The sequence below is a fragment of the Pyrus communis genome, chromosome 10 (assembly GCF_041283825.1).
Source record: "Pyrus communis isolate YQ-2024b chromosome 10, ASM4128382v1, whole genome shotgun sequence".
Taxonomy (NCBI): domain Eukaryota; kingdom Viridiplantae; phylum Streptophyta; class Magnoliopsida; order Rosales; family Rosaceae; genus Pyrus; species Pyrus communis.
This window is the reverse complement of record NC_142574.1, coordinates 6,425,142-6,450,510: the sequence shown is the minus strand read 5'-3', so window position 1 is coordinate 6,450,510 and position 25,369 is coordinate 6,425,142. Positions and strand designations below refer to the sequence as shown.

Genomic DNA, 25,369 nt, shown 5'->3' with positions numbered 1-25,369 from the left:
ACAACTCTTTCTTAATCACATCCCCATCAGTTCTATTCCTGGCATAAAAAACTCACCCGGTATTAAGCATCAATTATATAATGTTCCATTCTTTTTGTTTTTGATTTTGATTTTTATACTTTATTAGTTTTGGTCTTCTTTGAAATCCCATTTTGAAAGTGACAATTTTCCTTTTAATTTACTTTTTATAAGAATATATTCTCAAACTACTATAATCTACAGGACAAGTGATGGATTGCACTAGTGGCCTCACAAAAAATTTAAAAAAAAAAAAAAATCTACTAGATTTGAACTTGGGTGCAACAGCAATGAAGTTGGCAAACTAGCCTAACCTTGACTTTTATCATTTTAAGATTTTTTTAGCTTTATGTCACTTAATCAAAACAAAATGTTACTACTAGAAAAAGGGCTATAGGACACCCTTCTTTACACACTAATGAAGATTGGTGCCTTTCTTAACTCTATATTCATTGAAGATTATTATCGGTGGGCTTTGAAATAGGGCCACTAACAATATTGGTGCATTGGTGCCAAACTCGTCTATACATATCTTTTTTTATTCTTTTGTTTTATCTCTTCAGATATTTTTTAAGTTTCTTTATTTCTTTTTTTTTTTCTCTCTACTCCCTTCCCCCTTCATTCTCTCTATCCTCCTTCCAGTATCCTCTCTCTCCCTCTTCTCTCTCATGCAGTAGCGCCGCCGTCCTCTGATCACCAACGACCGTCAAATTATACCTCTATAATCCTCTTCCCTTCCTCTTTCCAACCCCCAAGTTTGTTTCTACAAAGTCGAAGCCAAATTTCCCCTATTTCAGATCTAAGAAACGGTAATCGCGGGTAATCCAGCCAATTTTCGGCGAAGTTTGCTGAAATTGGACCTCAATCGAAAAGGTAAAAATGATCATCTCTTTGTCACATCCCGGCTTGGGCCCCCACCACATTCCGGGCTCGACTCCACCGTAGCACGATATTGTCTGCTTTCGGCCCCTATCACACCCTTATGGTTTTGTTTCTGGGAATTCACACGAGAACTTCCCAATGGATCACCCATCCTGAGAATGCTTTCACCCAAACTCGCTTAACTTCGGAGTTCCGATGGAACCCGAAGTCAGTGAGCTCCCAAAAGGCCTCGTGCTAGGTAGAGATGGGAATATACATATAAGGCTTACAAGATCCACTCCCCTCAGCAATATGGGATGTTACGATCAAGGTCTAAAATATCGATGATATCGGAAATATCGGTAGTCCAAAAACACGGAAGTTTCGATAGAAATATTAGGATATTATCGATATTGATAAAATTGAATAAAAACCACGAAAATTGTAAGAAAAACTTGGAAATTTTTATTGAAACTTTGCAGGATGTTTATTTAGTCAATTATCTTTTAGTTTATCACAAAAAATTGGAAGGATATGCATTGCATGATGGATTTAACTGATTTAAGTTGATTATATAGCGAGCTGGCAAGCATTGTGAGTGTAGAAAATATGTAGTAATTAATGAAAGAAGTTTAAACACACCATAATCATTTATATATAATGAATTAGTACAATATTTTACACTTTATACATTGCATGGTAAGAAAGATGAGTGACTTAGTACCACATAGAGTTCCTATGAGGTTCAAAATTTTCACTATCTTTATCATCTCTATGTGTAGAGTAAGTGTATTGTGAAGAGTAGTCATCAAATGATAAATCCCCAAAATAGTTTTGCATGTAATTGTTAACATGCCACCCATATGGATCCAGATTGGTTGACGTTGTCCATAAGCAAAATCATTTGAAGATTGAGTCTCGGATTCTTTCCATGAGTCACTCGATTCCATCCCAACAGGAATGGGATATGAAGGGTAGGGAAATGGTTGGTTATAAGTATAACCATAGTTACTACTTCCCACTCCAACAGAGTCCGAAGTTATAGATAACAAGTCATCTTATTGACTTGACAAAGTCCCCTTGCCTCTTTCTCTATGAGTATAGTCCTTCCCTATGGCACCAATTCCTGGTCCTGCCCACCTATTGCCATGGTCCTCATCCTGTGTTGCATGCGTGAAGTTTGCCTCACTAGTGAAGGGGCTCATAAATTCGGGAGGTGGTCCAACATAGTTTCCATATCCACCACTACCTCCAGCTCCACTATATCTTTCATCATTCCCGCCTCCGGTGGTAGTTAGGCTCCTGATCTTGTACTAAAGCTATCATTAGTATCAGCAGGATCTTGTGGTTGTGTAGGATTGGAAGAAGGTGGAATTCCAATGTTTCTTGGTCTTGGGCACAAAAGTTCTTCCAAAGAGTCAGCGCTGCTAGATCCTACCTCCTCCTCTAATACTCTTTCTACAGTTATCCCTTCATTACGTGCTTCTTCAGTAACTCTTAGAGTTGGATTGCCTTCATCATCATCTAAATGAAGAGGTCTAATCCATTGATAAAGTTGGTTACCCTCTGTATCATCATATTCAGCAACAATATCAAACACATCTAGTGGGTCACCACGGTCGACATGATCTATTTCTGCTTCCTTATCTTGAATTTGATGCTTCATCTTGTAGTAGCAATAAACTAATTTTTCCAACCTACTATGAGCCAACCTATTTCTTTGTTTTGTGTGTATAAGTGCAAATGTACTCCAATTTCTTTCACAAGCAGATGAGGAAGCTGTTTGTGATAACACTTTGATTGCTAACTTTCTCACAGTTGGTGCATCAATCTCATACATGATCCACCATTCAGCTATAATGAAAAACAATGTTGATAAGCCTAATTACTCCAATAAATTCTATTATAAACTGATAGTGAAATATGTTTACACTCACTAGGAGACATTTTTGTTCGAGCAACAACTGATGTTGGTTCTCCAAAAGTTCTTCTTGCATGTTTAAACCATGTTAGCTGAATTCAATAAATCGTGTTAGTTTAATCCAACAATGTAATAATATAATTTAAGTAATTGTGTACCTCATTTCCAAATTGGCCAACTACTGGTGATGTAGGGTCTAATTTAGAGTATACATTATGTACAACACCTATAAGGGCACCATCATCTCCAACATCGGGTCTGTATTGGTATCGAGGATTCAAATAATATGCTATTCAAAGAAACACATACTTTAATAAGAGAAATAATACTTATGCAACTAAAGAAATGAATTGCAAATTATGACATAATTTATACCTGCTGTATGCAAATCGTGGTATAATGTTTTATACAATCGGTCATCAATTATCTTTATGACCCACCTTGCACCATGTTTTCTTTCCAAGTCCTCCTTCACTACACACATCAACTCATATATTGCCCCTATAGTAGGATACACTTCTGTGTCAACGATCCGTAAAACTTTGTAAAAAGGTTTAAACACTTGGCACACATGTTCTGATTGAGTCCAAAAAACATGATCAAGCACTATACTTTCCACCATACGACTTGCATTTGAATGGCTGAAATTGTGGTTGGCCCAATCGTCACTAGTGAATAGTTGCTTCAACCGTGCTTTCTTCTTAAGTAGGCTGTCTAATGCAATATAGTTAGTGGCGAATTGAGTGGTAGCTGGACAATAATTTCTCCTTTGCAAAATTCATGCATCTTTGCCAACAACCAACCGTGATTGTAAATATAATTTGTGATCGTTCTAGCTCTTTTTACGACATTAGCAATATTCTCTCTCTTCCCCATTGCCTCAAATCAATACAATGTGCTGCATATGATGTCCAAAACACATTATGATGCTTCAGTAACTTTTTTCCAACTTTGACAAATGCAGAACCGTTGTCGGTCACGACTTGGACAACATTATGCTCTCCCACCTCCATGATTACATCCCTCAATAATTTATAAATATACTTGTAGTTCTTTATATGGTCTGAAGCATCAATGGACTTCAAAAAAATTGTCTTTCCCTTGGAGTATACATGAAGTTTATGATAGACAATCTGGTCGGGCCAGTCCATCTGTCACACATGATTGTGCAACCATTAGTTTCCCACTTTGACCTCAACTTGTTAACATACTCGCCAATATCTTTATACTCCATTTCCAAATATTTGTTTCTTACCTCATAGGGAGTGGGAGGTTGTACTCCAACACTGGCCTGTTGACATCCTAATACCATATTTTTGAAATGATGTGATGATGCCTTCTCAGCAGGGACATTTTCATAGATAAAGAACTTGCTAATTAGACGCCCCATTCCCTCCTTCACATTACCTCCAGTGAAATAACTCCAAACACTCTTTTGACGTGCTTTGGATGACTTATATAAACTTGGGGCTATTGGTGGTGGTGGTTGTAATTCTCTAACACTTGCTCCCCATCTCATTTGTGCACCACCACTTGTCCCGGAACCTTGTGCTCTATTAGGAATTTTATGAAGGTGTTCTCTTTCTCATGCTGACTGTTTGGAGGCACATAATGCTTGTTTGAAATTGCATCGTTCTTCAGGTCCTATGTCATCATGACATTCGTCCTCATTATCATCATCATCACTGTCAACCGCTTGGCCAATGACTTCTCCTCGTAGCCCAGCTCGAATATTTTTCTTTCCATGTGTTTTCTTTTCCTTCTAGTGTTTTTTATTTTTTAATAATGTGGTGATGAATGCCTTCAATTCTGGGGGGACATTATCACATCATTGGACATTATTTCCTGGATCTAATCCACTAAGATGGTACTTAAGTCGTGTCACTCCGCCACTCTTCATTACCCGACCACAATATTTGCAAATTGTGCCATGTTTGTTTCCGTCTATTGGGTCTCCATGTTCCCAAGCTGGATCACGTTTAGTAACTCCACTAGACATCTTAAATGTACCTATATTTATTTTTCATGGAAATTAGGCAATTATTTTTTGGCCAAAAAATATAGTAGTGACGGTTATATAAGAGAACCTAAATAATAAAGTTACTCTACAGAAGAATTAAATAGGAAGTAAAGAAAATGATTGTAAGAATTAAAGTAATTATAAAAATAATATTGAATAATAAAACCTAATATTAATGAATAATAATCCAATTTGATAATAAAGTAATAAATAACATCAAACATATTAAAATTCTCCCAGGGAATAATTATACAACATTACTTAATTACTTCAAAAAATTAACATGCAAGTATTATTTGGTTCTTAGATCACATGCACGGGTCCACACAAATATTTTTGTTGTTGTATAAATTACAATAATATAAATATAAGTTTGTAAAGTTACCTTAAATATGGAACCCTTTGTGTAAAGGCCAAATAGAATATGCGTGGACCAACAATAAAATAAGAATTACACAAATGTAACAAAATGTCATGAAAACATATAAAGTCTTTAATAATGAATTAAGAGACAATAAACACACATGTAAGTGACCAAATAAAAAATAGAAAAATTAAAAACCACATGCCATTGACTAAGTAATTAATTGACACAATTTAAAATATAATACCACCAAAAATTTGGAATAGATAATAACAAACATGCAAATTAAATAACAATAATGAATGAGAATAACTTACTATAGTTCAGTTTTTTTTTAACTTGGGGGGAAATTGAGGTTGATAGATGTTGAGAATAACATGAGCATTATGTTTTGTTTTGGAGAGATGTTGAGAATAAGGGATAGCATGGGACCATTTGATTTTATTTGTAAATATAGAAATAGAACTACCTAACCATATATATAGAAACATGACTACAACTAATTAGTTAGGTGAGTGAACGTGGTGAGTAGTTCAAAAGTAGATACTTGAAAAGAAATTGTCAAAGATTCATTGTCATGTGCAAATTTGTTTCTTGCAAAAAGAATTCAAAACAAAACCATATATATAAATATTTTAGCATATTTTCACAAAAACATAAGTGATATGGTGGTGAAGGTGTTGAAGGAGTAAAATGGGAGGGGTTTGAATCCCCTTGGTGTGTTTTTTTAAATATAGAAATTTATCCTAGATAATAAATATTAGCTTGCAAGCCTTGCAAACATCTTAACGACCATATAAATATTACAGGCTGAATATGTAATCACAAACACATCTGTAGCGAGTTGGATAAGGCCCAGGTGCGTGGTTGACAAAGGGAGGGGTTCAAATCCCTCTATGCGCAAGATTTAGACTTTTCAGCATTTTTCAAGTATTTTTGGGTTTCATCTCCCAATATATCGATAATATCGTGATATATTGCCCAAATATATGCATTAAAATGTTGAAAATATCGTCTTTGATATTATCGCAATAATATCGACAAAAATATCGATATAAACACTTCCGGCCAGGGAGCTTTGATACCAAATGTCACATCTCGGCCTGGGCCCCATCACATCCCTGGCTTGACTCCACCGTAGCACGATATTGTTCGCTTTGGGCCCCTACCACACCCTCACGGTTTTGTTTCTGGGAACTCACACGAGAACTTCCTAATGGGTCACCCATCCTGGGAATGCTCTCGCCCAATCTCGCTTAACTTCAGAGTTCTGATGGAACCCAAAGCCAGTGAGCTCCCAAAAGGCCACGTGCTAGGTAAAGATGGGAATATACATAGAAGGCTTACATGATCCACCCAGGGTTTGTTTCTGAGAACTCACACGAGAACTTCCTAATGGGTCACCCATCCTGGGAATGCTCTCGCCCAATCTCGCTTAACTTCAGAGTTCTGATGGAACCCAAAGCCAGTGAGCTCCCAAAAGGTCACGTGCTAGGTAAAGATGAGAATATACATAGAAGGCTTACATGATCCACTCCCCTGGGTGATGTGGGATGTCACATCACACTCTTCATGGGTTGTTCTCTAGTGTAAGTGCTTTCTCAAAATAAAAATTTTCAATTTTTGGATAGATTCTAGATTTCGAATTTTAATTCCATTTTTTGTATGCATGTCAAAGATTGGGGACGAAGAAGGTGAATCAAGGTTATTTCCAACCTGGGGCGAGAAGAATGGAAGGTTGTGGGTCAAATTAAAGTGAACAGGGTGATTTTCTCCTTGCACTGTGTTGAGCAAAATTTCTTTAGTTGGTTTTTTCTTGTGCTTTTATGCTGTCTCCTTTTTTTTTTTTTTTTTTTTTTAATTTTTTTTTTTTTTTTTAATTTTTTTTTTTTTTTTGCATTGCTCTCCTTTAGTTGTTCTCCGTTTCTCTTTTAGCCTTTTGCTGTGCTCTACTTCGTTGTTTTCTTCCTCCGCTGTCCTCTCCGTCCCCTTTCTGAATCCATTTTAGGTCTTTCTGTAGACTTGAGTTTATGGAACTTATTTGTGAAACACCGTGGAAATAGTGGGAAGGTTTTTATTAACTCCTCTTTTGCACGTTGAAGGAAAGTGGGGGAGCAACTGCTCCATTTTCTACCTGTTTCAACCGACTGCTTCCTATAATTTTGAATTAATTAATCAATTGTAAATTAATTAATTAACTTTCTATTTCTTGGCATATTTCACACCTCAACACACTGGTGATTTTTTGTCCTTTCTTTGTTAGGGATTGTGATCATGGGAGTATGGTGGTTGTGTTACATGAGCCTAATGTTGGGCATTGTTGATGCTTTTAGAGGAATTTGTGGAGCATGATGTTGTGCATAAAGCACTTATTGCCCTTTTGAGGCAAGATGTTAAAGGTATATTTGTGCTCTTCAAATTAAGTGATGGTGCACAATTACAGATTACATGTTTATTACAAATTAACTGATGTTTCATTACATCGGATTGTAAGTTAGCATTTTTATTTATAAGTAAATACACATTTTATGCAGATTTATGTATTTTTCTTACTAGCCTTAAGTTCAACACTTGATACATCTAGGATCATCGAAATCTTTCTCTTTCATAATGTACCTCATCTTCTTGTATGCACAGCTTCTTTGACAAAATTATTCAAGCACATTGGGAGTGTTGAGGAACCAAGCACATATGAGATCATTCGGGAGAAGATTTAAAGCTTCATTAGAGATAAGGTGAAATGATTACTTTTTTGAATGCCTAATATGATTGTTGGTTCAATGGCCTATATTTCAGACTGCCTATTGGTTTGAAATGAGGAATGGGTTTGGATTTCTTGTATTTGTGCATGATGCCTGGGTTCATGAGTATGTGTGGGAGCTATATCTTTCCTTTTAAGTTATCTGATTTTGATATTTTGGTTTTTCAAGTTAATGTTTAGACCTTGTAATTCTATGTTCTCATTTTCTTCTGAAAGAAGGAAATTTATTAATAACAAACTACAAAGCAGTCCCCAAAGTACAACAAATAGAGCTAGAGGCCTAACCAGCTAGGCCAAATAGCAGCAGCAACGTGAGAGTCTTCATGGCTGATATTATGACTGCAAACTTCTTGAAAAACTACATTTCCTAGGTATTTATTTGATCATATCTCAGTGATACATGTCCTCAACTCTAATTGCTTTAATAGTTGAAGTTGAGTTAACCTTATTCTTATGAATTTTGTGGATTTGACTTTGGGTGCAGCAAATGATCAGATTCAAGTTATTGACATGATTAAGCTCTTTGGAAACACTCATTTGTTCAAAATTGTATAAAAGGTCAGTTATGCAAATTTGTAGTATATTCTTATATCAAAGATACTACAATTTGTTTCCTCACCAAAACAAAAAAAAAAAGAAAAGAAAAAGGAAATATTATATTCAAATCTGGGTGACCCCGGAGGCATCCTTTTTTTTTTAATATTATTTTGCAACTTTGCCACCAATGTGAATTAGGGTGGCTTTTAGCCAAAAATCTAGTAGTGTGTTTTGTATTTCTACATGAGTGCAAAGTTGTGGAATTGAAAACTGGGGAAAGTAAGAGATGCAATTCATTTGTTGTACGAGAAGAATGTGTGTGGTGTACCAATTGCAGACACTACCTCAGGAAGTTTTCGGATCGGGATATCGGTTCCATTGATTTTGCAAGCATGGTTCTTTGGTTTCTTGAGGTAAGGAATTTTATTTTGTAGATTTAACATCCAAACCACACTCTTAGTTGACCATTCTTATAGTTATTGAATCTCACGAAAATTTTCATCTCGAGGAATGTGAAAAAGTGGGAATCGCAGCAAAGAAACCTGAGCTGAAGCAGTTGGCAGTTGGGGTGTTTTTGACATGCTTGAACAACATCCTCACATTGGCCAGACCAAGGTTTCATTTTTCTTTTCTTCTCATTTTTTCTTTTATCTAATGGAAGCTTAAAAATTAAACCCCTTGTCCATCAACAATGAGTTGGCGCTCTTGTTTGAGTTCACCCACATTTTATCTACACAACATAAAATTTGAGTTTAAATTCAATCCTCCTCCCACTCGTGATTACATATGAGTTTCACTATTCTGCTACCCTTTTCTTGTGGTGCACATTTTCTCCTGGTCTTGTCCGAAAGTACAATCATGTTTGTAAACAATATAGTTAATGACCTACGGCTACAGGTGATAGACTCCTGAATTAATTTGACAACTTGAGTTCAAATACCATAGAACCAATATAAAGACGCACCAGTATAGATGCACAATGATCATTCTGAGTCTTTCAAAATGATAGGCATGTTAACTCTAAACCACAAACAAGATTCATTTACTCGAATTACAACCAAACAAAATACAGAACACTAATCCATGTAAGGTTGAAGCATACTAACCTAAAGAACTTCTACTGGATGCAGCCATGGTTATTTACGATTAACCTGAATGCTCACCAGCTCTTCTTCTCTCTGTCAGGATGCTTATTGCTCAAATTAAGAATAAGGCTTCGTTCCAAAAGAGCATGATCCTGTGAGAGGAGAGGTCGCTATAGATACATATACATACATCCCTTCTCATAACAGAATGAGGACTCCCTATTAGAATCCTTATGGAAAACAACTTATGTTTTCCCAATCCATATCAGTTCACTACTGCAACAGAATCTGTTGAGAATAACTAGTATACATCTTCCCATAAGGCTTTCTTATACCAATTGGTCTCAAATAGCTAATGCTAGATCACCTAATCTCATGTTCATATTCTTACATTCTCCCACTTGAGCATGAGACGAAGATCAAGTATGGCTTTCACCAATTATAAGAAATGATTACATAGCCTTATTTAAGACTTTACTATCATGATCATTATTACATTGCATTTCAAAATACAGAGACCAAGAACCATAAACTACAAACAAAGTGTAGTATTGATTCCAAGTCCACATATATCCAATCCGCAAATATAACTCACGACTCAAAAGATATGCTCCCACTTTTCAAGAGATCAAAACATATTAATGACAACCAAGAGCAACATATCAATTACTAGATAAAAGAACAATTCATTAATCATGAGCTTAAAAAACAGACAAACTATTTTCAAAACATCAAATGAATCTAAATTAAGACAATATCCATCATTCAAAACTACAAAACTCCAAAGCTGAAGTATTGAGCCTCGAAACTAAGACACTTATTGAAAATCAAAATAGACTAACAAACTAGCTATAACTGAATAAATTAACCTCTGCTACTTCAGGATTGCATTCACTATTCTGGAACTTATCACAATTGCAATCCAAATCTCGAGAAGATAATTGACTAGTCCCACTGATCAAAATTTTCCAATACTCCCATCCAAGAAATATGTTGCTTAAACTCTCCAACAGGCAATGCTTTAGTCAAGGGATCTGCAAGCATCATAGTAGTACTAATATGCTGCACTTCAATCACTCATTTCTTGACTTGTTCTCGAACTTTAATAAACTTCACATCATTAACCTTGATGCTGAAGTTCTTCTATTATTCTTGGCAAAGTATACAGCTAAGTTGTTGTCACAAAACATCTTCAAAGCTTCTTAATTAAATTCACAATCTTAAGTCTGTTAAGAAATTCTTCAACCAAGCTGCCTATTTCATACTTTCGAAACAATGTACAAATTCAGCCTCCATAGTAGATGTAGCTATGACAGTTTGGTTTGCACTTTTCCATGAAACTGCCCCTCCATTGAGCATTAAGATATATCCTCCTTCATCTACATCTTCAGCCAAATCCGAATCAATGTATCTTATAAGTTCCAAAGAATTGCTTCTGCCATATACCAACATATAACTTTTGGTTCTCTGCAAGTATCATAGAACTTTCTTAGCTGCCATCCAGTGTGCTTCACCTGGATTTGCTTGAAACCTGATTAGCATGCCAACAATAAAGGCAATATCTGGTCTTGTACATATAGTTGCATACATGAGGCATCCAATCAATGAAGCATAAGGTTTAGATTGCATTTTCTTCATTTCCAAATCAATTTTTGGACACTGAACTAGAAAGAAGAATATCATAAAATTAAAAAAAATTAAAAAAAAAAAAAAAGCACTAGGAAGATGGATTTGGATCCTGAGAACTGAATATATATGCAATCATCCAACTTATTTTCTACAAAAGCTAGTGAAGAGACAATTTGATCAAATTTCAAATACCATTGCCTTGATGCCTGTTTCAAGCCATATATTGACTTATTAAGCTTGCATACCATATTTTCCATCCCCTTTCAACAAATCCAGTAGGTTGCTTCATATAGATATCATCTTGTATGTCTCCATTAAGAATATTTGTCTTTATATCCATTTGATGTAACCCAAGATCAAAATAGGCAGCTAATGACATGACAACTTGCATGGAATCTTTAGAGGAAATTGGAGAGCAAGTATCATTGTAATCGTTTCCCTATCTCTGAGTGAACCCTTTAGCAACCAACCTTGCTTTATATCTCTCAATTCTACCATGAGCATCCCTTTTTGTTTTACACACCCAATTGCAACCTATTGGCCTAATTCCATAATTTGATTCCACCAATGTCCAAACTTGATACTTGAACATTGAATCTAACTCATCCTTCATAGCCTTGTGCCATAGAACTGATTGAGGACTTTCAATTGCCTGAGTGTATGTAAGAGGGTCATCAATGTCACCTATATCAAACTCACTTTCTTGTAAGTACACACAGTCACTGATTGTAGTAGATTTTCGAGCTCTTGTAGATTTTCTTAGTTCAATTGGAGGTGGAGCATCAATTGGTACTTGTGGTTCTGAAAAGGGAATTGATGTTGCATGCTGTGTTAATTGGTCAACCTCCATAGTGTAATAACATGAGCTCCTAATTCTTCACTTAAATCTTCAATTGCAGGTGACAATTGTTGAGTAAATAATGAAACATGAGTATAATCCATTGTTACAGGGTTGTCATGAATCTGATGCATCTCTTTAAACACAAAATTTTCCCTTGAAAAATTTGAAACATCTTGATCTTCTAGAAAGGCTGCATTATGTGCTTCCTGGATTCGAGTATGGTGTTGAGGAATTTAGAACCTAAAACCCTTTGACTTCTCAGAGTAGCAACTAAAGTAACATGATTGTGTTCTAGGATCTAACTTCTTTTCATTAGGATTGTAAAATTTAGCCTCTGCCTTACATCTCCAAACATGAAAATGGGCAAAACTTGGAACTCTCCCATGCCACAACTCAAAAGGTGTTGTTGAAACTGCCTTACTGGAAACTCAGTTCAATATATAATTTGCTATTTTCAAAGCTTCTCCCCATAAGAAACCTAGTAGTTTAGATCTTGTCATCATACTCCTAACCATGCCAATGAGAGTCCTATTTCTTCTCTATGACACACCATTCAGTTGAGGTGTTCCAGGTGTGGTGTATTATGCCACAATGCCATTCTTCTTAAGATAGAGAGCAAATGGACCACTTTGTTACCTAGATTCAGTGTATCTGCTAAAGTATTCTCCTCCTCTATCTGATCTAACAATTTTAATAACCATCCCTAATTGTTTTTCAACTTCAGTTCTATAAATAATAAAACAATTGAGTGCATCTGACTTCTCACCAATGAGAAAAATATATCCGAGCCTAGAAAAGTCATCAATGAAATTGACAAAATACCTATTCCCACAAAAAATTTTGACTTAAAGGGACCACAAATGTCAGTATGTATGATTTCTAATAACCCTTGACTTCTCTTAGCATCCATTTTTCTAAAATTAGTCATTTTCCCTTTAAACAATCTACACACTCTTTTGCAGTAGTGAAATCTAATCTTGGAATTAATTCAGCCTTTGAGAGCTTAATTACTCTTTCTTTAGAGATATGCCCTAACCTTTTGTGCCAAAGAATGTAAGAAATGTCATTTTCTAGCATCCCTTTGGAACCAACATTCAATACTGAGTGATTATTTGACTCCACTAAACATTCTAGACTCCACAAGGTATCAGATAGAAAAGCAGTCCCTAAACCGAATCAAGACAAGACATTCATCATCATCAAAAAAAGGAAAAACCATCTTTTACAATTTTGGAAGGGAAAATTAATTTTCTTCTCGTATTTGGAACATATAGCACGTCCTTTAATTGTAAAACAAAACCAAAAGTTAATCTTAAGTTCACAACCTCTATTGAATGTAGTGCAACTTTAGTCCCTTCCCTCACTTAGACATTATATAAAGTATTTCCAATTTCCTTTTGTGTTTGAAAACCTTTTGAAGAGTTGGTTATATTCACTAAGCATCTAGTATCAAACCACCAAGAATCAACAGGTACCTCACAGAAATTTGACTCAACACAAACATGTACCTGTTCCTTTTCTTTGCTTTTTATCCATTCCTTAAAGATTTCACAATTACTTTTAAATGGCCCTTAGTTTTGTACCAAAAACATTTAAGTTTAGACATCATGGGATTAAAAAACAAAAATAAGCGTAATCGTGATGCTTGTTATTCAAATCATGTTTAAGAAAGGAATATATTCGAGATAAGATAGATCAAAATCCAAATTTCAATCCAATGTTTAGAAGACATATCCTTTCATTCAATGAGTATCAATACCCAGCAGCAGAAGCATTTATAATATATATTGAAGACTCAACAGCAACTTGAACAACCTAAATCAACAAAATTCTAAATCGAAAAGATAAATTGTTGTATTCCTAATTCGAGAAAACCCCCAAAAGTATATAGGTTTTGAGTTCTAACGGTCAAAAAAATAAATAATCATATTTTATTAAAACACACTGTTTTTCCTGGACCCAGTTTTAAGTGTGGAACCAGTTTCAAAACCTGATGGCAATAAAGATGAATTTTTTTATTTTTTATTTTTTATTTATTAGGATTATATCGATTTTGTTGATTTGAATTTAAGAACATGAATCTATGGCTCTGATACATGTTAATTCTAAATCACAAACAAAATTCAGTTACTCGAATTAAAACCAAACAAAATACAGAACATTAATCCATGTAAGTTTGAAGCATACAAACCTGAAGAACTTCCATTGGATGCAGCCATGGTTATTCACGATTAACCAAAATGCACACGAGCTCTTCTTTTCTCTATCAGGATGCTTATTGCTCAAACTAAGAATAGGGCTTAGTTCCAAAAAAGCATGATCCTATGAGAGGAGAGGTCGCTATATGTATACATATGCACATATCCCTTCTCATAACAGAATGAGGACACCCTATTAGAATCCTTATGGAAAACAACTTATGTTTTCCTAATCCATATCAGTTCATTACTACAATAGAATCCTCTATTGACAAGAACTAGTATACATCTTCCCATAAGGCTTATACCAATTGGTCTCAAATAGCTAATGCCAGATCACCTAATCTCATGTTCATATTCTTACAAGGCAGAGAAGCCAGTGTTGCAATCTCCTTAGCTATATGTTGGAGTACCAACCAAGTTATAACACCAGGTCTTTGTTGTGGACTTGTAGTTTAGAACTTTAAAGTGATACTTTTATACACATTGTTTAACATTTTTTTATGAGCACTTTTATTTAATTCTAACAGATTGGTGAGTTAGCTGAGTCGTTTATCTGGGATTCGTATTTCCCCCTACACTTGGATGAAACACTCTTCCAAGTTCGGCTGCTTCTTTCAAGGCACCGCCTGCAAGTGGTGCCTGTCATAAAGAGAACCAATTCTATGCTCATTCGTTTTATTTTACAGGTATATTTATCTCTAAATTTTACTTTGTGACATAAATGGTTGTGAGAAGCCAGCAGCCAAATTGAGAATCTGTATAACAAGAAATTATATATGTTGAGCTTGACGGTTTTAACTATTTGAAGTTAACAAAACTAAAATAAATAAAAATTCATAATTTATTTATGCTTGGATGGCATGCAGTTCTACATTTGCTGCTTCAATCAAGTGGTTTGGACATGTTTGATAGCATTGCTGACAAATCCTTATCCGAGCTCCGGTATATATGCTAAACCTTTATCAAACTTCCAAAATGGTTTCGTTCTTTCAATTATTTTTGTTTTAATTAATCAAAGCTATATTAGTTTACAATTGAATACGTAATTCTCATTTTTATTGGAATTGCATCTTCGTTCATGTTTCCATTAAGGTCTGGTAATGAAGAGCATGTTGTAATATATATGGAGACCAAAGCCTAGCAGGAGCTCTTCATGTTCTATGAAAAAACCAAAATGGTAAGGAACATCAACCTCTATCTTCTTCTTCGGAATCTTGCTCGCAATATAAAGTCAGTTGCTGTCACAGACAAAAGACGATGATGACAACAATCCTGAAACAGAGGATAACAAAGAAGAATCATCGGGTAAGAACAAAACTCCTATAGATACCTTAAAAATTGATTTAATGTTGAGATCCCTGTTGCAGAGGGGATGTTGATGCAAAAAAGTTAGGCAATTGGATAGATACCTTAGAAACTTACTTCACTGTGTATAAATACTCCAACCCTCAAAAGACTTTTGCAAACTTGAAACTTACAAGTCATATGCCCTTACATGGTGGAAACTTACCCAAAACGGTATGATATATCTAAATTGACTTCGAAGGAATTCAAGATGATCTTGAGAAAACAATTCTATCCAATTGGCTACGAAGAAGAAAGATGGTAAAAGTGGCAACACTTCTGACAAAAGTTCAGGTAAACTGTCAAAAGTACGCTACTGAGTTCAATAACCAAGCTATGGTTTTGGATATCGATGTCTATGACTACGATGTGTTCATGAAATACACCAGAGGTCTTGCCGACTACTTATGGAAAAAACTGAAATTGTTCACCGTAGACAATGCAACCCTTGAGAATATAAACCTACTATCCTTTTTAATAGACAATGCAACCCTTGACTCCTCAATATCTTGTATAGTTACCCTCCTTTTTACTAAGCATCTAGCACCTAGACGGCCCCTAGACAGCCCCTACTATACAAGCTAGACGGCCCCTAGACGGCCCCTACTATCCAAGCTATGGTTTTGGATATCGATGTCTAAGCATCTACTATACAGCTACCCACCACCTAGCACCTAGACGGCCCCTAGACTGAGTTTTAGAACACTGCCCATAAGTACCATTGAATTCTCATATATTTTGATTCATATAAAAAACTTTTGAACTTCCTCACAAAATGCAACTTTTATATTCTCAAGGAAATGAATTCGGTGAAAAATGAATATATATATATATATATATACACACACACCATTATTGTATATAATTATATTATATATTGTTCAATTCAGATTCGGGGACGAATACGGATTAGGTACCTCTATAACCATATCCAAAATCATAACCGAATAATATTCATGGTTTTTCTTCATATTCAAAATATACCCCAATTTTCTTACCCCAAATCCAATCTATTTTGACGGTTATCCATGGTTATCGGGTTTAACGGTTAGAATTGTCATCCCTATCTTGAAAGCATACAATTTCCACCTGCAGTTTGTTGCACACTTTGCACTTATCTTCCACTTCTTATTCATTTTCAGCCTAATTGAAAGAGCACCATGCTAATTGGAGTGTGACCATAGTACCTCTCTCAACTGTGAAGCATCTCTGAACTTCAGACCTTTTTCAAATTTTGGATCATCCATGTTAGCTTCTTCATTGAACTCAGGGTATATGACCCTCTCATCAACCTCATAACCTAATTCATCAACACTGTGCAGGCCATCTAAGTCTTTTTTTCCACCATCAAGGGGAACATCTTTTACATCCCTTGCATTAATAACTTCATCAGTATTTTAGTTCTCACCATCTCCACCATTACCAAACCCTTCACCTCAATGAGCTTCTCCAATCAGTGTATCTACACTTGTTTCATCTATTGCATCACGATCATCATCTTCCATAACATAGTCACTATCCACAAATTCATTATCAATATTGTCTTCCTCTGCATTACCTGCCAGATACAATGAATATTAGTCAAAAAATAGTTTTGAGTACATAACAATTGAATACTTTTAGTAAAAATGCATAAATAAGTGTTTCCAATATTACATTCAGCAACCGCATCTTCTGCACCTTCAGTTCCAACATCAGCTCCTTCTTCAGTGGACTTAGCAGTACCATTATCACTTTCATCACCACCATTAATATCACCTTCATCAGCAACATTGAGAGTCACTCCATCAGCACCATTGAGAGTTCCTTCATCAGCATTGTAGAGAGACCCTTCTTCAATACCATTTCCACTTCATTGTCTTCCCTCAGTGTCATTCCTTCAAACACACAAACTTCCATCAGTCTCGTATCCATATCTTTGTGATTGGCATTGTAGGCTATGTCATTCAAAATGCATAACCTTTTTTTTTAAGTCATCAACACCCCTTTTTGCTCTAGACTTTTTCAATTTTGACCTACTATCCTTTTTAATAGACAATGCAACCCTTGACTCCTCAATATCTTGTATAGTTACCCTCCTTTTTACTATGCCACTCTCATCTAGATTCATCAAAAGCTTATGTTTAAGGGTAGCTTGCTTTGCACTTTGATGTTCTAGGTACAATTCTATTTCCCTAGTCCCCAGAACATACTTGCACATATTATCCACATCTGGTCACATTCTATCATCCTTAATCCCTCCCTATAAGACATCCCAAGAATCCTATAGTGATACAAAATGGACCTGTCATACCCTAACTCCTCAACCACGAATCTATCTCAAAAAAAAAAAAGAAGACATAAAGTCTTTGTCTACATAATCAAACCAAGCTTCAAACCCTTCCGTATATGCATCTTCAAACCACTTCCCACCATGGTTAATCTTACAGGTAAACAAATCTAGCATGCCTAAAAAGTCAATAATAAAAGGTTTTAAAAGCCAAAAAACACAAACAAATATGGCACCACAAGGCCTTTATAAGCCTGATGAGAACAGAAAAAAGGACAAACAAACCATGGTGACCATCAATAAAGGGTTTTTTTAAAGCATTGCAACTAGGACCACCAATGGAGACACAAACCACATGCACATTGAAAACACTAAATAGTGGAGACACCCACTGCAAAACACAATTTAAAAAAACCACATAAGAGCATCCCCAGCGTGGGGTTTTGCTCGGGAGTCGGGCTCCAAAACAATTTAAAAAAACCACATCTGAGATCAACGGTGGATATTAAAATGCTTTATAAATTAAAAAATAAATGAAAAAATAGTTTTAAAATTTTGAAAAGTTACCGTTGTGACACGTGGCACAATCTGGAGCGTTGGAATTCAAATTTTTTTATATCTAACGGCAGAGATTAATTAATTGAATAAAAATTAAAAAAAAATTCAAAAAAATTCAAAAAAATATCTGATAAATCTGAAAAAAATTGTAAAAAAAATTGTTTTTAATTATTTATGTTGTTTCCAATTTCTTGAATATTTATTCAAATTAATTTGGTAAGTTATTTATTAAAAGTCCATTGTTCAAATTAAAAGTCCTTGTATAAAATAATTAAAAGTCCATCGTTCTAATTAAAAGTCCTTTACATAAACATAAACATAAAAAAATTACATATACTAAGAATTACATAAACATAAACATAAAAAAAATACATAAACATAAACATAAACATAAACATACTAAGAATTACATATACTAAGAATTACATAAACATAAACTTAAAAAAATTACATAAACATACCAAATAATAAAACACACCAAATAAAATAACATAAACATACCAAATTCAAAAAAACACACTAAATGAACTTAATTATCTTCAGCTTGTTTCAATGCCCACTGGTGCTCTATCAAGTCAATTTGTCGGGCATTGTGCATGTCTGGCATTTGAAATGCAGTATATCGTTGAATGAGCCTTTCATTGTAACGTCCATCCCTTTGTAATGGCTCATATTCATCAACAGCTTCATAATCGTACTCATCTTCCACAATCATGTTGTGAAGAATAATGCACGTCATCATGATGGATCGAAGCGACTCTACATCAAACAATCTGGCAGCACCCCTGACGATGGCCCAGCGAGCTTGGAGGATACCGAAACAACGCTCCACATCCTTCCTGCACCCCTCTTGACAGCTTGCAAAGTGTTTTTCCTTTGCACTCCGCGGACGTGGCACTGTTTTGACAAAGGTTGACCAGCGTGGGTAGATGCCGTCGGCTAGGTAGTATGGCCCGTCGTACATACGTCCGTTGACCTCATACGTAACTTTTGGTGCCTTTCCTTGCAGGACATCGTTGAACACTGGGGATTGGGCAAGGACGTTGATGTCATTTTGAGCTCCCGGGACCCCGAAAAAGGCGTGCCAAATCCATGTATCAAAAGATGCCACCGCCTCTAGAATGATACTTTTTGCTCCTTTTCTGTCCCCGTAAGCGCCTTGCCATGCACTTGGACAATTTTTCCACGTCCAGTGCATACAATCAATGCTTCCAATCATCCCAGGAAAGCCACGCATCTCCGCCTTCTTCAACAGCCGCTCCAAGTCCATATGTGTAGGTTTGCGGAGGTACTCAGCGGTGTAGATAGATTCGATTGCTCCGCAAAACCTCATCAGGGACTCAAGAATGGTTGATTGCCCCATCCTCGTTATCTCATCCACTTGGTCTGCAGATGCTCCATATGGAAGCATCCGCAAGGCAGCAGTAATTTTTTGCTCAGGCAGTAGACCCATAGCACCAAAAGCATCTTTTTTTTGCACAAAATAAGAATCATGGTTGCAAACAGCAATCATGATTTTGTTGAACAAATGACGTTCCATTCTAAAATGACGTCTAAAGTACGTATCAGGGAATGCACTATTAGGAACAAAATAATCATCCAAGAGTTCCATACCTCGTCGTTGCCTGCTTCTATCAAGGTTTCCGGAACGGCTAGGCCTGCAGATCTGAGCCGCAGCTTGGATGACTCGACGGGAATGTGAGGCTCTGCCCCTTCTTACTTCGTCATTTCTCATTTGACGCTCCTCATCCTCTTCCCTCTCATTTCTTACCCTCTGGTGATTGAAGATTGCTTCAGATTCGTTAAACAATTCTTCCTCTTCCTGATTGTATTCCCACATCATCCTTGAGGAAGAAGAAGACGACATTGAAAGAAAGAAACAGAAACTATGAATAATGATACAAATTTTTGTGAATAAGGAAGCAGAAACTATGAATAATGATAGAGATCTTGAGAATTTTGGTGTGAGATTTGTGAGGATGGATGGTGGATTATATAGAGGATTCAGAAAGGATTAGGTTCTGCATAATGCCACGTGGCATGCTGTCATTTGTTACAAATCTGATGGAAATCTATCCTCAAAAATTGTGAACAGATTATGACACGTGGCATGCCGTCATTCGTTAAAAATCTGATGGAAATCTATCCTCAAAGATTGTGAACCGATTATGACACATGGCGCGACGTGATTGGTTAATAATCTTATCAGAAATCCATCACCAATAAATGTATTATTTTGTATTATTTAATAATACTTCGGATAATGACACGTGGCACAACGAGAACGATTAAAAATCTTATCCGATATTACAATTAAAATTATTTTGTATTATTTTATAATAAAAAAAAAATACTAATATTTTATTGCCTATTGCCAGGGCTATTGAAGTGTAACGGTGGAGATGCAAATTCTATTGCCAGGGCTACTTACTGTTCATTAAGGGCAGTTACTGTTCATTAGGTGGATTGAATAGTGTATTGCCAGGAGGAGGGCTCCAACGCTGGAGTTGCTCTTAAAAGAAATCGGAATAAAAAGGTCACAATTCCCTAAAAATTCAAAATTGTTAAATCGTACAACCTAAAACCCTAATCAATATCGAAAAGGTAGGATTCTTACAATATGAGGGTGCTTCACTAACTTCAATCTTCTGTTTTTCCTAACCCATCGCCTCTGATGGCTTGAAGGCTTCTTTTTCTAGAAACGACGCACCCTTCTTCGAGGTGCGTAAACATGCGACGGTGTGAGAAATTGTTGGGTCAACAGCAAGGCGGACCGACGACGAGTAAGAGCGACGGCGGGAAAACGCAACAGCTTGCGGCGGGGATCTAGTAGAGTTGCGAAGGAATCGGGGTCGTGTGTTTCTGGGGATGTGGGCTTAGGTAAAAAGTGGTTTTTACTTTTTGAATTCTTATTTTTAATTGTTTCACGTTTTTTAGATTTTGAATTTCGATTTTTTTTGTAAATTTTTTAATTTCCACGTGGCACGAAAATAACATGTTGCGTCAAGTCACTAGCTAGTGGGTGGCACGTCCGAAGATAATAGGGTTCTTAACGGCCAACATAACTGATGTACTAAACTGTCCTAAAATTGTGACTTGAGTTAACACTCTGAGACAAAAAAAAATTATGTACCAAATATTGAAAATCAAGAAATTTTAGAGTAATAAATTTAGATTAATTTTAAATAATAATACTTACAACAATGATCAATTTTTAAACTCTCCAAAAAGTAAATGAGAAACCTTGCTATTTGATTGCGATGTTAACTTTTATTAAAAATAAAATAAAGTAAAAGATACCGTCCTAACTTGATTAATGTGGGGTGTAGACTCTAATAATGAAATGATAAAAAATGAAAAATGAAAATTGTACTCTAAATAATAAATGATGTCAAACATGTGTGTGTTAGAGGAATCTTAGAAGAAGTTTAATTTTATACATTTTTTAATATTAAAAGAATAAAATAAATCAAATGGAAAAATAAAATAAAAGAAATGAAAGGGATGGGTAATTATTTGAACGTTATTATAAGGTGTGGCTTCGACGTTACATATTTTCATCGCATTTCTCATGATGTACTAAAACTCAAACCTACGTAAGCTTTTATGCTAATCAGAACTATAATGTGTTTCAGAACTTTAAATAATTAGTATAAGACTAACAAGTAACTAAGTTCCAAAATAGAAAAAAAGTAATTAAGCTCACAGTTAACCTCGGTAGGTTTTTACATAGGAAAATCAACTTTTTGATGGCATTTCGGTAATTTGATGGACGGAAGGCAAAAAACAAGGACACTCAACTCAAACCACAAGACTTTAAAGTTTGGCAGCCTACAGTTACCAACTTTCTTTTGTAATTCGACACCTTTGCAATTTCATTTACGTTTAAAGCTTTGCTATATTGTATGGAATATCAGTTTCTTATATTAAATCACATGCAGCTCATTGCTATTGCTAAAAACGCTTTGTGACTGCCTTTGAGAAAGAAATTTTATGATGTGCAGTTCAATGAGCAGCAAAAAATAGTTATCACAGCTACCAAATATGAAAGATTGCTCAGAAGAGCAACAACTCGAGCACTCATCAAAGCCCCAGTTCTTCAAGAACAAAGCTCCAATCCACCAATTTGAGAACTTAGAACAAGAAGCAAGCATGGAAAGCATAGAAGGAAAAGTAAAGATGTGTGCTACAAAAGCTGGTACCACCTTCTAAACCACTGATGGTTAAGGGGTTGGTAAAGTCATTTAAAGACCAGAAGATTGTGATGAATAGTGAAGGGTTTGTTCCTATTAAACCTCCAAAGTTTCAAACTTATTTATTCAGCTTGACCAAAACACTTGATATCTATAAGGAATGGTGAAGGCCAAGGTCATTAAGCCCGATCCAAAGATGACAATGCCAAAACCTGAGGGAATTAGGGGAATGAAGTATTGCAAGGTCCACTACACTTTCAACCATTCCATTATAAACTTGTAAAGTTCAAGGATTGGATCCATGACTTGATCAAGAAAAGGAAGATGCTACTCGAGAAACCACAAGCAACAATGATAATTGATGTTGATCTCTTTCATGAGGCCCCAATAACCATGGTGAATTTAAAATGGCCTGAGAGCAACAATAGGAAGTTCACATTGGATAATGGAGGGGAGAAGCAAGAGAGAGAGAGGTGAATGCAGCAAGAAGTTACTTGAGAGGCTTAAAACTGCAATAATCAAATGGGTGGTTCTTTGTAGTAGATGTCAGTGTGAGTAAGACTTGGACATACCTGCTTCTGGGCCATGACCAAAAGTTAGTGAATAAGAGTGAAAAGTTACCGAGTAAGGCCTTAAGACCAACATCAAAAAATTATGGACCTTATAATCCAAGAGGCAAGTCTTAATGCACCAGTGTGTTCTCAAGACTAGATGTTTCTTCATCAACGAACTCTCTTTTTCTCATAGCTACCTCTTCATACTTCTTCTTAGGAATGGCCTCACTTGACTTCTTACTCTTCCTCCTTCTTCTAGTCTTCTTGGGCTCCTCAATATACCTTAGCCCCTTTTTTACTTGCACTTCATCTATCAAGAGCGGTCTAGAATGGGTATTTTAAAGCAATGCCTCATGACAACACCTTTTCTGTTAGTATTGTTTCACTTCAGAGTTATAAGCCACATCTAGTCTCGGTGCTCCACTAGAAGGATCTCAAAGGCCAGACTAATAAGATGGGGAAAACAAGGTCTAACTTACTTTATGTTGTTATTGAAATTCAGATCTACGTATGGAGTATTCTGAACCCTAACTCTGAAGATATCACCTTTCTATTCTCCCTCAACAACTAGAATATCTTTGTAACAATCTTTGTCATGATTGGACATATTGGTAGTATAGGTTTCCCAATGAAGATTTGCCTTTGCCTAGAAGAAGTAGTGGGTGCTTGTACTTTGGTGCATTATGTGCAAGACTCAGAACTCCTGAATTTCGAGCTCCACACCATACCACTTGTTGAGGAGCTTGAAGTAAGTGATGATCTGGTAAGACACTGGAGTGAGATGGCAAAGCAAGAGTTTTTAACAAACAAAGACTTTCTTGCTAAAGTTTGAAATGGGGAATCTCAAGCCTCAACTCCCAATGAGTTTCATCTATCTCGTTGGCTTTATGAAGGCATTGCTTTGCTTCGTAGATCTCAAGGCTCATCTGTTCAAATATTTCTTGCCTTTTCACCTCCTTCAATTCACCAGTAGAGAAGAAAGAGATTAGCAATGATGGACTAGACCAATGAAAGGGGACGAAGGTTTTTATTTGTTAGCCAAGCCCACCTTTTACATCACCTTCTATTGCAGAAGCGAAATAGACGTACCCAATTGACCAATCAAAGAACAGCCTTACACATGATCAGTCATTTTGACTCTCATTGGTACAAATTCTTTTTAAATCCTCTCTATCTTGTCTAAATGCTGAGGCACGCTTATCTCTTCTTGCACCTTGCTTGGAAAAGACCGTTGTCAAAGAAACTTCATGTTTACCATTTCACCGACTCATACGTTCTTTGTGGAGTCTCCTAGATTTCTCAAGCAGGCTTAATGTGGGAAATACCATGGATGGGTGTTGGTGCATGGCCACTCTGAAGTGTGCAACCATTGTGTATGTTTGTTGTTCTCTTGACCATTATAACAAACCATAAACACACATTCCACATGCAATTCCTTTCATGCATATGTTTTTCTGTTCTCTTTTACTGTCACAGTTGTTTGATATTTGTAAGTTATTCGAATTTATGCCTCCATCATTCATGGCAGTGCCCAAATTTGGTTCTAACAATTGCTGCTTTCATTAAGAGTTCCTCTTGGCCAAATCACTATACTGGAAATATAACTGCTAAGGAAAGCTTTGTTAACGCTAATATTAGTGACCATGATTTTTCAAGGTCGGAGTAAGGCTAATCCAAATACAATTACCTTAGAAATTCGGTCATAGACTCACCAGCTTCAAGGAGTTAGATTAACCAGAACGGCGGTGAAACTATCACCCTGTTTTGGGGTAATAAGCAGAGTCCTAGCAACTTCACTGGATGACCATACTTGTTTTGAAAGACGCGTGATCTGATCCAAATATAGACTCAATCAGATCCTTATAAGTCTTAGAGTTCCTACAATCTTGGAATTGGCATGCGCCATAAGTAATCACAACTCCTAAGAGGGTGCGATATCTACTTCTAAGTATCCTCCAAGATTTTCTTGGCTTAGAAAGATGATTTTATCCTAAAACGGTCTCTCCCCATAGTATAAATACACCTATCTAGGGTTCACCTATGGTAACACAATCTTTATACTTGAATTTTCTTGCAACTGCTTGAGTCTAAAACAATTCACTAACTTGACCCGTCGGAGATCCCACCTTCTCGAGGCTTAAGTAAAGAAACTTCTCTTTTAACCTTATGCTCGTCATGATACTCAAAGGAGTGTGTATGACTTTGATCGGCAA

At 36.0% G+C, this 25,369-nt stretch overlaps 2 long non-coding RNA genes and 2 pseudogenes across 2 annotated transcripts; 1 reads left to right on the top strand and 3 right to left on the bottom strand.

The window, feature by feature from the left end:
- Nucleotides 1-1,508: 1,508 nt before the first annotated feature.
- Nucleotides 1,509-2,826, bottom strand: LOC148693430 (uncharacterized; annotated as a pseudogene).
- Nucleotides 2,827-3,137: 311 nt separating this feature from the next.
- Nucleotides 3,138-4,800, bottom strand: LOC148693429 (uncharacterized; annotated as a pseudogene).
- Nucleotides 4,801-7,158: 2,358 nt separating this feature from the next.
- On the top strand, nt 7,159-24,663 carry LOC137727720 (uncharacterized). Its single transcript, XR_011067844.2, has 10 exons — nt 7,159-7,583; nt 7,822-7,919; nt 8,162-8,316; nt 8,430-8,895; nt 8,991-9,097; nt 14,766-14,924; nt 15,105-15,180; nt 15,331-15,415; nt 15,486-15,543; nt 22,414-24,663. It is a non-coding gene; the product is annotated as an uncharacterized LOC137727720 (long non-coding RNA).
- On the bottom strand, nt 16,477-21,165 carry LOC148693428 (uncharacterized). Its single transcript, XR_015952168.1, has 3 exons — nt 21,027-21,165; nt 17,239-17,459; nt 16,477-17,140 (listed from the first exon to the last, which is right to left on the bottom strand). It is a non-coding gene; the product is annotated as an uncharacterized LOC148693428 (long non-coding RNA).
- Nucleotides 24,664-25,369: the final 706 nt, after the last annotated feature.